The sequence below is a fragment of the Protopterus annectens genome, chromosome 9.part0 (assembly GCF_019279795.1).
Source record: "Protopterus annectens isolate FY-2018-M chromosome 9.part0, PAN1.0, whole genome shotgun sequence".
Lineage (NCBI taxonomy): Eukaryota > Metazoa > Chordata > Ceratodontiformes > Protopteridae > Protopterus > Protopterus annectens.
In genome coordinates this window covers 1,054,050,926-1,054,066,918 of record NC_056743.1, presented here as the reverse complement: position 1 = coordinate 1,054,066,918, position 15,993 = coordinate 1,054,050,926, and positions in this window count along the sequence as shown.

The window sequence follows — 15,993 nt, the reverse complement described above, 5'->3', positions numbered from 1 at the left end:
ATGTATGTTGCTGTAACTGTAATGCAATTGCAGCCTAAACAGACAAGAATTCAAAACCAATCTGTCACATGACATGTTATATGTGATGACCTCAGATCAACACAATCATTACTGAGCAATGAATGCCATCCACTTCTGCACAGAATTTCTGTAAAATATCAGCTGAACAACTTACTGAAAGTGTTGCAAAACCTCAGGATCTGTAAGCAGGCCCTGAGATACTATGGATACGTTTTGTTTTGACACAGTAGTTATAAGAATTGTTTTAAGAACCATCAATGAACACATTTCCATAACAGCAACAGGGATGCATAGTATATACTGATATTGTCAGAATCTGTAGGTTTCCATATGTATACAACAGAGTGTATGGGGTCACCCACAAGCTATACAGATAATCCATAAATCCGTCTTTGTGTACTGTTCACTTTTGCTGTGTAAATCCAGGGGTGGCCTGTGCTATTGGACTGCCGGACTGCAGCCCCCCAGCTGTAAAACAGAAAGAAAAGAAAAGAAAATAGAAAATAAAATAAAAAAACAATCGCAAATAGCGGACCTTCGCGCATGCACACTAGCAGCATTTCCAAACTGCTGCTGAGACAGTCTGGAGCATGCACAGACTGTCTCAGCAGCAGACCGGATTAGGAAACATTCAAGAACAGAGATCCCAGAAGTCTATGCAGTTGTAACTGCATAGACTGTCGCTGGAAAGGGATCGGACTCGGACTGCAACGTCGGCAGGCTGGGAGTCTCGTTGGGGGAAGAACATCTCATGGGCTGTGGTGGACTTAATGCTCCAACGGACATAGGGAAGGATGTAGTGTGCGGGCAGGCTTGTAGTGCTCCAATGGCTGTGGATTTAATGCTGCAATGAAGGGATCTACATCTATCCAGGTAGTGTGTGTGTGTATGTGTGTGTGTGTGTGTGTGTGTGTGTGTATAAAATGCCCCCGGTGCTACATGGTGGTGGGTAGAGAATAAGGCTTGAACCCTGCACCTTGGGCCCAGGTGGCAAGAGCCTGAATTCCCTACCCATCACCATTTGTAAAAATGTTGTAGATTTTTCCCTCATACTTGTTCTATTCCTCATAAAATCTGTGGTTTCTGTACTTTTGTGTCCTTGCAAAGCCAGCAGTGCATTGGTGCAGTGGTAGCATTGTTGCCCGACAGCTACATGTTCTCTGGTTTGATTCTTGGCTGGTGTGCCTTACCTTCTGTGTGGAGTCTGTATGCCCTCCCTGTTTTTGTTTCCTGTAGTGTCCTCCCATCTTACAAAGACATGTGGCTGTCTGGAGTGTTTCTCCCTGGGACTCAGCTAAAAATTTGCTTTTGTTCTATGTCAGACTTTCCTGGTTAACAAATGTTAAAAATGACACACATTTGAATATTAGACTTCATATTCTTCAGAAAGTGCATGGTAACACAAAAGCTTTTATTCTAGCAATTTTCTAAGTGTATAAGATGGATATTTGAAATTTGTCCCTATTTTTGGGACTGTATTCCCCCATTATTGGCTTCATCCAGGTTTTGTGCTACAGTTGAGAGCTATGGTAAGAACTGAATTCACTGAATATGTTTGGGGGCTATATTCCCCCATTACTGGCTTTGTCCGGGTGTTTTTTGCTAATAGGTTGAGAGCTATGGTGAGAACTGAATTCACTGAATGTTTGGGGGCTGTATTCACCCACTATTGGCTTTGTTCAGGTGTTTTGTGCTAAGAGGTTGACAGCTGTGCTATGGTGAGAACAGAATTCATTAAATGGTAGCCATTTAAGCTTCCGTCTTCCTCTTTCACAAAACAGCTGATTTGGCATAGTGGTATGTTGCTCTGACTGTTTTGCACAGGGTCCCCTGGGTTCAAGACATGGCAGTGAAATGTATGGTGGTAACACAGCATTTTATTCTAGCAACTTTCCAACATTATACAAGCAATGTTTAAAATGTGTCCCTGTTTTTTTACCTTTTGTCCCCCCCCAATAAATTTTGGCTTTTTCCAGATTTCTTGTGCTGCAAAGTTCAGAGATACAGCGGAGTGTCGAGTAGATGTTACAAGGAGCTGAGAACTGCAGGGGAACAAAAGTTTAGTGCTGCTTATGCTAAGTCTGCTTGCATTGTTAATAGCACAACAGATAGTGTACTTGCTTTTGATGCAGAAGGCTGTGGGTTCTACTCCCACAGTAGGTGGATGCATTGCTGATACTGTACTGTGTTGTAAAGGGGGTGGATGCTGCAGTCCTTTTTGGCAAAGATACCTAGTAACTATGAACCTGTTATCAGTTTGCTATCCATTCCCTATTACGGTATTACTAGCTTATCATTTTTTTAATGCATGCAACATAGGCAGTTTATTCTTCAAGGGCAACAGGCACTTTATTTGTAGATGAAACAATGACATACAAAGTTGTTTCCTAGCAGCAACCTCTTTATTAGTTACAGATTTCTTTAATGTGGATTTTACTACTTCAGAGATTGTGCATATTTACTGATACTGGTGGACTATAGAAGTTTGAGTAGACTTTTTATGATGGAAATTTTCTGAATTGGGCAGTTTTGTCATTGGTGTATGGATTTTGTTACTGGAAAAATGTTCAAAACAATAAATTTAAAATGCCCTCTAACAACTGTACTGAAATGTTCAACGAATATAATGTAATACAATCAAGAAGGTGTATCAAAGAGCATGTGTATGTTTCATGTTCAAGGGGCCTATGATTTTGAAAACAGCCCAGAGTTAGCCACTGGCAAACTATATTTTCTTTGAATGGTTTCAATGCTGTTTCAATGCATGTGAGCTTCAAGGGCAGAGAAGTTTTAATGCTAAGTCTATTTTCATTGTGAGACTGCATTGCTTTGTTTAACAGATATCTATTAGGGTTTGTGCTGTAAATGCAAAATAAAACTTTCAAATGAAATCTAAATTATTGCAGAAGAAAAGCAGTATGCACATTACAGTGTTTATGGTAAATGGGCAAAATAACCAAGGAATGGGACATTGGAATGGCTGCAGGGGGGAGGCTCCATTCGACCATGATTTTGTGAGGGGGGGGGGGTAGCAAACTCAGACAGCCCCTGTTGAACTATACCTCTCAGTTGTCCATATGTTTGCAGAATGAATAGATATTTGCTTCTTATTTTTGGTTTGTTCCTCATAAAATTTGTGGTTTTCTAGCAAATCATTTAGGAATGAAGTCACTAAATGATAGACATTGAGTTTCAGATGTCAAAACCTTCAGAGAACTGCATGCTAATGCAAGACCTGTTATTCTATCAACTGTCTTAAGTTTATACAAGAGCAATTTTTAGTAGTGTTTGTATGTTCCCCCAATATATTTGGCCTTGTCCAGATTTCCTGCATTAAGAGGTTGGGAGGTATGAGCAAATCGCTTTGTAGAATTAGGAATATCCAAACCTCTCCATTGTCCCCAACTTTGACTCAAAATGTTGCTCTCCGCTAATAATCCCTCCTCAAAATGGCAATTTTGGAAGAAAACATGGAGTGTTTACAATTATATATAACTGTAATGATCAGAGTTATAGATTACTTTTATTTCAGAAATGCATGTAGATGCTCTTATTTTGTTAGCTGCTCAAGTTAACAGTGTTAATATTAAAACGGTGTCCCTTTTTTGACAGGTTCCCAGCTGTATTGTGTGGCAACCTTATACTTTTGCATCACATTTTGGTCTGTAAAATTGTGGTTTTCTGGCAAATTAGTGGCAAGTCATTAAAGATTGAAGTTAGAAAATAATGACAGACATCTGAGTTTCAGATTTCATACCCTTCAGAAAATTCGTACTAATGCAAGACCTACTACTGTTCTATTATCTAAGTTAATAAGAGCAATATTTAAAAATTGTCCTTATTTTTTGGCCTGTGTCCCACTTTTAGTTCTATGTATGGCTTTGTCCAGATCTCTTGCTCTGAAGTTGAGAGGTATGAGTGTCAGAGCCATCACTGTCAGCCAGAGACATTTCAAATTGTGACATACTTGTTGCACCCCACGCCCCATTGTAGTGCCTCTGGATATGTCCAAGGAAGGCAAGGAGCAGTTATGCAGTGTAAGTGTGCAGAGTAATCCCTCATCCAAGGTAGACCACAAGTATGACCGTGACTTTTCATCTGTCCTTGATTTTGCAGAATGTTCTGGTTTTCTGTCATATTTTTATACTGTTGATTTATGCTTCTTATTATTCAGGAAATGCATGCTGTCACAGTGCCCTGTTGCTCTGTTTAATTAGCAATGATTTAATGACACAAAAGCTTTTATTCTAGCAATTTTCTAAGTGTATAAGATGGATATTTGAAATTTGTCCCTATTTTTGGGACTGTATTCCCCCATTATTGGCTTCATCCAGGTTTTGTGCTACAGTTGAGAGCTATGGTAAGAACTGAATTCACTGAATATGTTTGGGGGCTATATTCCCCCATTACTGGCTTTGTCCGGGTGTTTTTTGCTAATAGGTTGAGAGCTATGGTGAGAACTGAATTCACTGAATGTTTGGGGGCTGTATTCACCCACTATTGGCTTTGTTCAGGTGTTTTGTGCTAAGAGGTTGACAGCTGTGCTATGGTGAGAACAGAATTCATTAAATGGTAGCCATTTAAGCTTCCGTCTTCCTCTTTCACAAAACAGCTGATTTGGCATAGTGGTATGTTGCTCTGACTGTTTTGCACAGGGTCCCCTGGGTTCAAGACATGGCAGTGAAATGTATGGTGGTAACACAGCATTTTATTCTAGCAACTTTCCAACATTATACAAGCAATGTTTAAAATGTGTCCCTGTTTTTTTACCTTTTGTCCCCCCCCCCCAATAAATTTTGGCTTTTTCCAGATTTCTTGTGCTGCAAAGTTCAGAGATACAGCGGAGTGTCGAGTAGATGTTACAAGGAGCTGAGAACTGCAGGGGAACAAAAGTTTAGTGCTGCTTATGCTAAGTCTGCTTGCATTGTTAATAGCACAACAGATAGTGTACTTGCTTTTGATGCAGAAGGCTGTGGGTTCTACTCCCACAGTAGGTGGCTGCATTGCTGATACTGTACTGTGTTGTAAAGGGGTGGATCCTGCAGTCCTTTTTGGCAAAGATACCTAGTAACTATGAACCTGTTATCAGTTTGCTATCCATTCCCTATTACGGTATTACTAGCTTATCATTTTTTTAATGCATGCAACATAGGCAGTTTATTCTTCAAGGGCAACAGGCACTTTATTTGTAGATGAAACAATGACATACAAAGTTGTTTCCTAGCAGCAACCTCTTTATTAGTTACAGATTTCTTTAATGTGGATTTTACTACTTCAGAGATTGTGCATATTTACTGATACTGGTGGACTATAGAAGTTTGAGTAGACTTTTTATGATGGAAATTTTCTGAATTGGGCAGTTTTGTCATTGGTGTATGCATTTTGTTACTGGAAAAATGTTCAAAACAATAAATTTAAAATGCCCTCTAACAACTGTACTGAAATGTTCAACGAATATAATGTAATACAATCAAGAAGGTGTATCAAAGAGCATGTGTATGTTTCATGTTCAAGGGGCCTATGATTTTGAAAACAGCCCAGAGTTAATCTTTATCTGCCACTGGCAAACTATATTTTCTTTGAATGGTTTCAGTGCTGTTTCAATGCATGTGAGCTTCAAGGGCAGAGAAGTTTTAATGCTAAGTCTATTTTCATTGTGAGACTGCATTGCTTTGTTTAACAGATATCTATTAGGGTTTGTGCTGTAAATGCAAAATAAAACTTTCAAATGAAATCTAAATTATTGCAGAAGAAAAGCAGTATGCACATTACAGTGTTTATGGTAAATGGGCAAAATAACCAAGGAATGGGACAGTGGAATGGCTGCAGGGGGGAGGCTCCATTCGACCATGATTTTGTGAGGGGGGGGTAGCAAACTCAGACAGCCCCTGTTGAACTATACCTCTCAGTTGTCCATATGTTTGCAGAATGAATAGATATTTGCTTCTTATTTATGGTTTGTTCCTCATAAAATTTGTGGTTTTCTAGCAAATCATTTAGGAATGAAGTCACTAAATGATAGACATTGAGTTTCACACGTCAAAACCTTCAGAAAACTGCATGCTAATGCAAGACCTGTTATTCTATCAACTGTCTTAAGTTTATACAAGAGCAATTTTTAGTAGTGTTTGTATGTTCCCCCAATATATTTGGCCTTGTCCAGATTTCCTGCATTAAGAGGTTGGGAGGTATGAGCAAATCGCTTTGTAGAATTAGGAATATCCAAACCTCTCCATTGTCCCCAACTTTGACTCAAAATGTTGCTCTCTGCTAATAATCCCTCCTCAAAATGGCAATTTTGGAAGAAAACATGGAGTGTTTACAATTATATATAACTGTAATGATCAGAGTTATAGATTACTTTTATTTCAGAAATGCATGTAGATGCTCTTATTTTGTTAGCTGCTCAAGTTAACAGTGTTAATATTAAAACGGTGTCCCTTTTTTGACAGGTTCCCAGCTGTATTGTGTGGCAACTTTATACTTTTGCATCACATTTTGGTCTGTAAAATTGTGGTTTTCTGGCAAATTAGTGACAAGTCATTAAAGATTGAAGTTAGAAAATAATGACAGACATCTGAGTTTCAGATTTCATACCCTTCAGAAAATTCGTACTAATGCAAGACCTACTACTGTTCTATTATCTAAGTTAATAAGAGCAATATTTAAAAATTGTCCTTATTTTTTGGCCTGTGTCCCACTTTTAGTTCTATGTATGGCTTTGTCCAGATCTCTTGCTCTGAAGTTGAGAGGTATGAGTGTCAGAGCCATCACTGTCAGCCAGAGACATTTCAAATTGTGACATACTTGTTGCACCCCACGCCCCATTGTAGTGCCTCTGGATATGTCCAAGGAAGGCAAGGAGCAGTTATGCAGTGTAAGTGTGCAGAGTAATCCCTCATCCAAGGTAGACCACAAGTATGACCGTGACTTTTCATCTGTCCTTGATTTTGCAGAATGTTCTGGTTTTCTGTCATATTTTTATACTGTTGATTTATGCTTCTTATTATTCAGGAAATGCATGCTGTCACAGTGCCCTGTTGCTCTGTTTAATTAGCAATGATTTAATGACTATCAGGTAAGCTTGTCGGAGATTGTAAGATGCAAGTAAGCTTTAGTAAGCATCCTGTTAAAGAATTACCAGCATTGAAAGCCTTTTCATTGTTGCCATGCCGAGAATATTTACATAACTAGATAATGTATAAGCCTTGGGTACTGAAATGCATATGACAGTATTTGTAATAAAAGGACAGGATTACAGTATTTTCAGAAGCTCATTACATTTGTTGGAGACTTGCAGTTATCTTTGCAGGCTTTACCCGTAAACTAAACAGAATGCCAATCTATCATGTGTGGTCCATAACTTGTGCAGGAATCCTTTAAGCAATTTATCTTGAGCTTGTTTCTTGTTTGCTGTTCATTTTTTACTTTGATCATGTCTTCCCCAAGAAACAAGTAGATAGTTGTGTCAGGCAGCAGGTCTTTTTTGGATAAGAAACATTTTTACAAGTGGGGGTATCACAGAGATTGCTACTTTCAGCATGTCAGTTGGTAATTTTATAAAGCTGAATATAAACTTATAATTAGAACTGCAGCGCAAGGAGTAGTGGTTTGAGTTGAGTGCTGCTTGTTTTTTATACTTGATTTTGACTGGCATTCCAGTAATGTATTTAAAAAGTAATTTCTTTTTTTCATGACTCACAACCTGTTTCCATCTGGATATTAAGTAAGTTGTCATGTAGCCAATGCATTGAAATATTTTTTTCTTCTACACTTCATTTTGTCTTGATTGGACTCTCGTAATGACTGTTTGGCACCCAGGGCAGCGTATTTAATTAAAGTTCCAGTTGTTGTGGTTTTGAGCATAGCTCCACCCCTTTCTAGTTGGCCACACCCCTTCCCATTGGCCCCACCCATTCAGCTGTCTCCTGCAGCCCTCCTTTAATTTGAAGTCACCAGCCGCCACTGTGTAAATCTGTTTGTACAACTGCATATGGGAAAATATTGCATGTCATTAATGCAAATATATGATAAAAGCTGCCAGCACCCCACAAGGTGAATCCTCCGTAGCACAAAGATATATGAAAAATAAAAGGTAAAATACCAATGGAGCGAAACACGGCTACAAGCTGAGGTATCCAAACACAAACTAAAGCCAAGGTGATAAAAAATCCACATTTTATTGCAGAAACACAAACTGGTAAGTGCTTTCGCATAGGAGCTTCATCAGACCAGATAGTGAACAAAGAACTGACTGATATTTATATGGAGCAATTCTGACTCAAAAGTATCAATTAAATAATCAATCAATTAATCAATCATTAAAAGCCATAGTATATATAAAAAATATATAAATGCATACATTATATACTATATATATTATATATTATATATCAAAAGTTGAACATATCAAATAAATTTTACATAAAAAATTTACATAAAAAAAATAACATCCTAAATGTGGAAAAGAAAAAACAAAAAATAGATAAAAATCTAAACAATAAAACCTAAGAAAAAACACATTAACCAAGATGCATAAAAATAAAAATACAAGAACTAAGTTCAATAAACTTCATTTACACAACCTCCTTTTCTTAAAAATGGGCTTGATAGAGGCCCTTTCATTCAGGCCTTTTCCTCTATCTGCTCGTAAAAGAACAATACAACGAGCCTCCCTATATTCAGTATGTGTAATGATGTTCCCTTCCCTAATGCTCGGTGTAATAACCTCAATCACCTTGAATTTAAATGTGTGGGTATCCCCAAATTCAACTACGTGCTTGGAAAGTGCATTGTGGGGAGACCCTTTTCTAATGTGATAGATATGTTCCCTCATACTATCATGTAGGGGTCTACTGGTCTTCCCTACATAAAATGCCCCACAAGTTCCACACTCAGCCAAATAATCTACATGAGGAGTTATACAATTACTAGACCCCTTAAAACGAAATTCTTTGTGTAGGTCAGGATGATAAAAGACCACAGACACATCAATATATGTACAAAAATTGCAGGACCCACATGGTTCAGTATGGCCATTTAGTTCCCTTCCTACATTATTCCTATCAAAGCATAAACGCCTTTTTAAATTCTTATAATTCTTAAACTGAAATCTAGGAAAACTACCCACAATGTTACTTATTTCATGATCAACTAGAAGGATAGGCCAGTGTTGATGAAATGAATCTGTTACATGCTTGAAATCACCTGTGTAAAACAACGGAATTTTAGTATGACACCCTCTGTTGGTCACACTAGGATGATCCACTTCTAAAGGTGGTCCAAAATATGGTCGTGCCTTAGTCGACCGAAGATCGACAAGATCAGACCACTGTCTATTAAGTTCATCAATAGTATATACTCTATCCAGCAACTTTTTTTCCAGACTAGTCATCTCCTGTTGGAAACCAGCCAATGAGGGATTCAACCTGGAAGCTCTCATTCCCTGACCCCTGATAAGATTTTTGAAAATATAACCAGGATGCATAAAAAGCATTCCTATGACATGTTTTTCAAAAGATCCCTGTATTAATCATAGTGTTGTTCAACTTCTCAACATATATGTCTAAATAATCTATATGTGTATATGACATGTTATAGGTAAATCTAAGGCAGTCAGTCAGATTGTTCATAATCCCAAAGAACCTAGTAAATTCTTCAGATGACCCTCGCCATAAAATGACGATCTACAAAACGTCGGTAGAATATAACATTATTCCTAAAATCGGTAAGAGGAAATAATGACTCAATCTCCCACTGAGCAAAAACATATTGGCGTAGCTATTGGCACAAGATGTGCCCATAGCTACGCCATGTTTCTGTAGGAACATGTCATCCCCAAAAATAAAGACATTATTATTCAAAACTGTTTCTAAAAAGAAACATACCAAATCAATCTGTTTAGGTGAATATTCACTATGTACAGACAAATAATTCTGTATATAAAGTATACCTAACTCATTCGGTATCATAGTGAATAATGATTGAACATCAAGGGTGACAAAAGCCAACGCACTAATGTCATCTAACCCTTGAATGCAGTCATACAAAATCTAATAAAAACTGTTTGGAGTCTCTCAACACAGTTGGATTCAAGCTAATAACTGGTCGTAAAAACATTTCAACATACAATGACAAGGGTTTGGTCACCCATCCTCCACCAGCAACGATGGGTCTCATAGGTGGGTTCCTAGGATGTTTATGTATCTTGGGTAACCCTTGTATCATAGGAATTAAAGGGCTGATAGTATGCATAAATAAGAATAATTCATCGGTGATGAGACCAGCTACATAAAGGTCTCAAATATCATTATCTACAGAGGAAATAATCCTGTGTACCTCAAAAACTGAGATTTTACTGTAAAAACTGGTATCACTGAGCATGTCATTCATGGATTGATGGTAAAAAGCTTTATCCATGATGACTATTAGTCCTCCCTTGTCCGCAGGCCGGATGACAAGCGAACTATTATTCTGGAGATGATACAACGCCTGTCTCTCCATATAAGTAAGACTATGTTTAAAAATTTTTTTAGAATGACCCCTATTATCATAAAACTGAAAAATATCTTCCTCGGTCAACTTAAAATAAGCTTCTACTAAAGGGTGATTAACTGGTACAAAGCTGCTAGGTCTCCTCAGATGAACCTGTGGTCCCATTTCTCCATTGTCTATGGGTGTGGACCCACCATAAATCAGACGTAACATGACGTCCCTACAAAAAGTTTTTGAATCTAAATGTCAACCAAATTACTATTACAAGTGGGTATAAAATGTAGCCCTTTTTCCAGTACACTACATTCATATGGGGTCAAACAATGACTAGATATATTAAAAATCAGTGACTCTTCATCTTCTCCCACATTTTCTTCAGAGTCTGGTTGGAATAATGTTCCCCTGACTGCTTCCATTTGTAACGTCCCCTGCTGGCTGATCTCCCTCGCCCCCCTGTCCTGTCCAACCGGACAGGTAGTGGAAAAGGGAGGTCACCACCATTGCCCATAAACACAGCATCATGCATATCATTCTGAACAACAGACCTACTCTTATCTTTAGGCCTGACTGAACAATCCATGTTCTTTGATTTTTGATGAACTAAATCCGTCACAGTGACTTCTGGATTAAAACTCTTTTTAGAGGTAATAGGAGTCACAACCATTCCACTGTCAACCCTACTGCCTAGATTGGAGGCCTCACTAGAGGTAATAGGGTTATTAGTGGACTCAACAGTATTCAAACGAATACAATCCTGTCTTTGTTTAGAACCTTTAAGATCCCTTTCCAAACTATTATGTAACACATCCTCTTGTTCTTTATCGCAATCAAGCACAGTGTTAACATTAGTAGAGGTAGTTTTAAGTGCCTTATCATTAGTTAAAACAGTCCTATTAACATCATTGCATGTAAGAGCATTATTATCAGAACGATTAACCGGAGACTGTTCTGTGCGCGGCCACATAAAAACATGGCCTGTTCAAAAATTGGACAAGTCTCTAACAATCTTTCTTTTCTGCTCAATTAATTTACGTTCAAAGACAGCAACGCTATTCAATAATCTTGAATGGGTATAAAGTGTCTTGTGAATAGTTCTTAAAAGTTCATCTTGCTTAACATGCAACGACTGTTTCAATTTCACTTCCTCTGGTTCGAAAAAGTCTATGAGGAGTCACATGTAGCTGGCACTTACCTCAAGATTTAGTCTCTGCCAGCGCGCCAGCAATTCAGGATATTGCGACCCTTGACTCGGCATATTAAGGACACGTAATCCTTTGGGTGCAATTTTCTTATTTAAACAGGTCTCAAAGTGTAAATGTTGCAATTGTAGACATTTCAAGTGAAGAAAATCTCGTTCAATATCCTCCATACTGAGTTGTAGTTGCTCTAAGTCATCTGTCCGCTTGATGACATCATCATCAGTCACATGAACATCCATCATCCAAAGGCAGTTACTGTCTCTCTCCAAGTACTGAGTAAACCTCTCTGAAAGAGAGTTTAACATGGTGCTATGTCTATTCAAAGGCGATGTAGCACCAACGAAACCAGATGAACAACCATTAGTAACAGTATTCACCTCCTTCGGTGGAACATAGTCCAACTCAATGTCAAGTTGTTGTTCAGTAGCCATGCCCCCAAGGATAGCCAGCAATATAATGAGTATAAACAAAAATATGATAAAAGCTGCCAGAACCCCATGAGGTGAATCCTCCGAAGCACAAAGATATATGAAAAATAAAAGGTAAAAAATACCAACGGCGCGAAACACGGCTACAAGCTGAGGTATCCAAACACAAACTAATATATAATATATAATATATATAGTATATAATGTATGCATTTATATATTTTTTTATATATTATGGCTTTTAATGATTGATTAATTGATTGATTATTTAATTGATACTTTTGAGTCAGAATTGCTCCATATAAATATCAGTCAGTTCTTTGTTCACTATCTGGTCTGATGAAGCTCCTATGCAAAAGCGCTTACCAGTTTGTGTTTCTGCAATAAACTGTGGATTTTTTATCGCCTTGGCTTTAGTTTGTGTTTGGATACCTCAGCTTGTAGCCGTGTTTCACTCCGTTGGTATTTTTTACCTTTTATTTTTCATTAATGCAAATGTCAACACCTGTATGTATACAGATAAATCACACATCACTCCAGTAAGTTACAATATTGTCATAATGCACACATTTTCCATAAAGCATAAATGTAACTGATACATTTGAAAATGAGTAATGTTAACATAGGTGTATAATGAGCTAACACCATGAAAACATAAATGCTTGCAGTTGCTAATTTACATTATCTGCTATCTATGACTGCGATATAACTGAAAGTAAGAGTAGCTAATGTGCATCCATCAGCACCAGTACAACGTGTGCCATATATAATTAATGAGGTTCATTAAAATGACAGGTTTTGGAATCTCATTTGTTCACATCCAAATAAGTTCTTGAAAGTCAGTGCATTAACCAACAGTGCAGCATGTTATAGGAAGGTGCCCTGTGCAAGTACCCAATAGGTATCAATAAATGGTATGATGTGTAGCATGTGCCCGTTATCTGCCAATGATCTGATAACATGACATAAGCACCACTTTTAAATATCTGATACATTTACAGATCAGACCATTGCTATCTGTGAACTGAGTGGGACCTCAGTAAGCAATTTTCAGATCTGACTACTTTTTACATTGAAATATTGACATTATTGAGATGGCTACTTCCAGGAGGCATCAACGTGTCCAGGCACCCAATTAGACTAAAAAGGAGACTACCCAGATTTTGACTGTCTATGGTGGAGTGGATCATCACATAAGAGTCAGGCCACAGAACATTCACAATGATCAACATTTGGAACCAGATTGTGAAGGAGCATCTACAACATTTGGGGGTCTGCCAGGCTGGAGTGCAGGTTTGTCACTGCTGTGATGACCTGCTTTGGAGGTATGCAAAGAAGCTTTGTTGGAGAGTCACCAAGGTGGGTTGACAGCCAGTGGATGCCTACAGTGAGGTCATAATACTATGCATACCCAAGCATTGTCATGGAATTTTGTGATATAGGTGCATCTCATATATTTCAGATACATGGCTATTATAATCATTAAGTAGCTATTCTGACAATTAGCTCATCTGTTTAATTAAGAAGCTGTAGTGACTGTACTCTATATAAGTATGGATTCTATTACATATGTACATAGAAACCAAAGTGCATCCCTGTCCATATTCAAGCACAACTTGGATCTATGGATAGGAAACAGAAATAAGAAGCTACCTGCTTTCCATTAGTAGTACACGGGGCAGTCCTGGGATACATTTTATGTTTCCTATCCACAGATCCAAGTTACACTTGAATATGGACAGGGATGAACTTTGGTTTATACATACATGCACAGTACAAATATGTAGACTAATATAACAAGCTGAAAAGTAAACATTGTCAAAAGGTAAAGAGTTCACAAGCTGTTTAAAAAAATCGTTCAACATTTTCACCTAATCAGTGCTGTCAAATGCCTTAGCCACATTGGACATTGTTACTTTTCTTCCATGCAGCTATAAAGTCAAATCAATTTTTTTTACCATCATTAACATTTCATTTACTCTTTCTGCTTTATTCCAACACACCCCTTCATCCAGTCCCTCTTTCCTAACATTAATCATTCTTTTCTGAATAGTATTCCTAAATATTTTATATTCACAGCATCCCAATATAATCAGTCTCTATTTTTTATTTCTTCCGTCCTCCCTTTTTCATTATAACTTTTATAATCCCGTACTAATTTCTTCTTTTATTTCTCCCTCCATCACTTCATTCATTCATTCACTCATTCATTCATTATTTCCAGAAAAACGTACTTTCATTGCCTGACATTTCTTTATAAAATCTATACTCTAATCCATCTGGACCTGGTGTACAGATTCTTCTTTTCCTCCCTTCATAGTGTCCACTAACTCTTTTCTCTCAAGTCTTTTTTTTTCATTTCTTCTACCTTTTTTATATTCTTTACTTTCCATACACCCATTCTTACATTTTTGTGCATATTCTATAAATAACTTTTAACTATATTAATAGTTTCATCATGTTTATATTTTAACTATTCTTGTAAAATTAAAATAGATAATTTTTATTAACAAGGATAACCGCTTTTGTGTTCACAAATGCTTCATCAGATCAGCATATTTCTTAAAACAAACATTCTCACATTTAAAACAGAGACCAACCAATCATGTTGCTCATGAATTAAAGAACCAGTGAAATCATAGAAACATTACGTATGTAATTTCCTCCTTCCCAAGGTGGGTTTTAGCAAACATTTGCATTGATGCCTGGGAATTTTTGAGCCTATAGTCTAAGTATCCATTTCACCTCCAAGTTTTCCAAATACATGTTCAAGTCACCCTCACACCCCACTCAGGGCTTACCTTTACATATTGCAACACCCTAAAGGAGAACATATGTTGTGGATTCTCTTGTATATGTTTTGCTAGGGCATTGTTAACATTATGTGTCCTAATATCATAAAGATGTCTCAAAATCCTATATTTAAATTTCTGTACAGTTTTCCCTATATAGAAGAAGAAACAGGCTCTGCACATGGCCAAATATACCACATTTTGTGTCTGACAATCTACATGGAACCTGGGCTTAAATGTAAAATCAAATCCTGGATGCTGGAACTGTTGTTCCCAGGTAAGAACAGAGCAAGCTTTACATCTATGACAAGGTAAACTGCCTAGTCTCTCAGAGATGTTTCCCTGGGACTGTGGTCTCAAATCATATAATAACTGCTTAGGTTCTTGAAGTTTCAAAAACCAAAACCCAGTTTGTTACCCACATTTTCAGCTGATCTGACATCTGTGATTAGTAGACTCCAATTTTTAGTTATGATGTCACAGACCAAGTTACTGTCATTAGTATATTTAGTGAAGAATCTTAAGCCATTCTGCCTATTCACCCTTCTCACTTTTCTTCCCTCATATAAAGGGACCTGGTCAGCTAAAAAATAAGGTCTGGCTGTGGTATTCCTATTACTTAAGACTTGTTGAGTCATCAAGTTTATAGATTCCTTGTTGTACCACCTACCCTTAAACTGGGCTCCTATTTCTAGTACAGTCATCTTCCATCGTACAAAGTCTAGACATCCTGCATCCATCGCTGAGACCTATAGTGGTGGGGGCAGGATGGGTCATGGAGCCACTCTCCATATTTGTATAAGACAAGTTGAAAATGCTTTTAAGTACTTTGGATACTGTCTTAAAAATGCCAATCATTGCCTTATGGACTTAAAATAGCACTTGATTAACAACAATAATGAAATTGCTGATAGCTTATTTGTAGCAATTGATGTTAAGAATTTATTCACCAGCATACCCAATGATTATGGCATATAGGCAGTGAGAGAATTGTTAAGCATCAAAGGTGTTTATAAAAGTGATATGATTATGCTCATTTGTACACTCATAGAAGTTATA